The sequence below is a fragment of the Mastomys coucha genome, unplaced genomic scaffold, assembly GCF_008632895.1.
Source record: "Mastomys coucha isolate ucsf_1 unplaced genomic scaffold, UCSF_Mcou_1 pScaffold22, whole genome shotgun sequence".
Lineage (NCBI taxonomy): Eukaryota > Metazoa > Chordata > Mammalia > Rodentia > Muridae > Mastomys > Mastomys coucha.
This window is the reverse complement of record NW_022196905.1, coordinates 260,039,876-260,042,421: the sequence shown is the minus strand read 5'-3', so window position 1 is coordinate 260,042,421 and position 2,546 is coordinate 260,039,876. Positions and strand designations below refer to the sequence as shown.

Genomic DNA, 2,546 nt, shown 5'->3' with positions numbered 1-2,546 from the left:
CTGAGTACTGGGATTAAAGGTGTGCACTACAACACCTGGCTAAGACCAGCTATCTTGCTAAAATGGCTCCATTTTACAAGAGCAATTTAAGAATATTATTTCCTGGGCAGTGGTGGCGTATGCCTTTAATCCCAGCACTCTGGATGACGAGGCAGGTTGATTGCTGACTTGGAGGTCAGTCTGGTCTACAGAGTGAGTTCCAGGCCAGTCAGGGCTACACTGAAACCCTGTCTTGAAAAAACAAAAACAAAACAACCCCCCCCCACACACACACACACAAACCAAGCCAATCAACTAAACAAAAAGAATAGTGTTCAACGCCTGGGGAAATGAAGGGAAGTGGGCTGCTGGGATGGAGCCTGGAGAAGCTTCTCCACACCCTTCTGCCCCCCCTCCCCCCACCCCTCCACCCCCACCCCCCACCATCCCGCACAGTTTTTGGTGTTTGGTCTTTCAAACTTAGCTAAGCCTACACTTTAATGTTAACCTTCTCTCTTCCACGCGGCTAGGATTACCAGAGCGTAGTGGAGGCTTTGTTTTTGAATTGCCATAGACCAAGATGTAAACAAAGCAAGTGTCATATGTCATACTCTGGAATGGAAGCACGCGCCTTCACAAGCTGTAGTGCCCAGCCTAGTCTGTCTAGTCTGCCAGCTGCAAAGGTGGCTGATGCAACCACCAGTACCTTTAGTCCTCGTTCTTCAGCATGGCACCTTGTTTGTTTTTATTTCACAAGCTTAGAAGAGAGTCAACACACATCCCTCTACCTGCTGCTTGCCACATCCAAACGATGTTTATAATAAACCATAACCTTTGCTCTGGCATACTATGTCTTCTGAGGGATAACATGGGACACTTCACAGAAGGGGTGGTTTTGATGCTGGGGAGAAGGGTGTGGGATCCCCACAGACTGGGAACTGTGTTTTCCAGGGGACACCCCTGCTCCTCCTGCCCCAATCCAGTGAGGAGGAGCACCAGAATGGAGGTGAGACAGAAGCTAGGGCTAGAATGTGAGAAATGTGACCTGGGCAGGAGTCAGTGAGGTCAGGGGGTCAGGGAATACCTTCCAGCGAGTGAGCAACACGGAACTCGCTGGCATTTTGTTTACATTACCAGGCAAGGGAAGAGAGTCAGCATCTACACACACACACACACACACACACACACACACACACACACACACACACACACACCCTCTCCCTGTTGTTCAGTGAAGGTTGATTCACAGCCCATGGATGATATGGATGATAGTCCAGAGGGGTTCATCTTGGAGCAGACATAACCACAAGGAGCTTACCCTCCCTATGGGCATTAACACGCGGGAACAAGAAGCGGCGCGTAGAGGCGGCGTGTGCTCAGTTATGCTTTTACACGATGTTATTTAAGTCTTTTTTTTTTTTTTTACATGAAATCTTGCCGCGTAGCTTGGGCTGTCCTAAAATGTCCCCATCCTCCTGACTCATCTTCCTAAGGTCTAGGATTACAGGCCACCAAGTGGAGCCTTTGCTTAATGTTATTGTTAATCAATCAAGGAATGAATTACGTAATATCTGTTTGCTGGTTGTGATGATAATTTACTGAGTGGACTGCTGGGGGGGCACAGGGTCTCAAGTAGCCCTGGCTGGCCCCAAAGTCACTAAGTAGCCAAGAGTGACCTGCAATTCTGATCCTCCTGCCTCAATCCCCCACTCCCAAATTGGGATTACAGACCACCACGCAAACGGCTAATTTTAATAATAAAGACTAGGCGATATTGTATATAGGGTCATGAAGGGCAGAGCTGCGGAGGATACACCAGACTACTCCTTTCCTGAGAGAGAAGTTTCTAGATACTTTGTGCTGAGCGGGGAATCATGAGCTGGAGGGCAGGTTGGGGACACCAGGAACTACCACCTCACTGAGCAACAGATCTTTCCGTGGCAGGTTAAGTTTGGATGTAGTGTTGCTAGGCAACCGTAGCTTTGGTTTGCGGGTTTTCCTGGCCAGATTTTGTTCACGGCGAGGCCACCACCTGTGCAAATGCCCTGGCAGCGCAGTGCATGCTAAGGAGCCTCGTTAGCGCAGTAGGTAGCGCGTCAGTCTCATAATCTGAAGGTCGTGAGTTCGATCCTCACACGGGGCATCCTGCGCCCTTTTCTTGTTTAGGGCAAAACTCCTTCGTTCTGTGCAGCAAACGGGGTCAGAGGTGGAACTTATGGGAGGAGTGTGGTTTTGCTAGGGGCGGGGCTTTCCGGAGCTGAACCCTGGGACCCTCTTTTAGTGAGCAGCTGAGCTTCTCGGTTTCCGCTCTGGGGGCGGAGCCTGGGAATAGGGTGTGGCGCCATACAAGGGTGTGGGCCTAAGAGAAGGCGTGACCATGCGTAGGGGGGCTTATTGCCCAAGGGGGCGGGGCGGAGTGTCTGGGTGGGGCTTGAAGGGTGTGGGCGCGTCTAGGGGCGTGACCTACCTTCCTTTAGGGGCCAATCTTTGAGGGTGTGTGAGGGGTGGAGTGGATCAGAGGGCGTGTCCACGCTTGGGGTGGAGCTTGAGGCTTCAGCCAGCCGGAC

General features: G+C 51.3%; 1 non-coding gene across 1 annotated transcript; it reads left to right on the top strand.

The window, feature by feature from the left end:
- The first annotated feature begins 2,049 nt into the window (after nt 1–2,049).
- Trnam-cau lies at nt 2,050–2,122 on the top strand. The gene has a single exon. It is a non-coding gene; the product is annotated as a tRNA-Met (tRNA).
- The last annotated feature ends 424 nt before the right edge of the window (nt 2,123–2,546 follow it).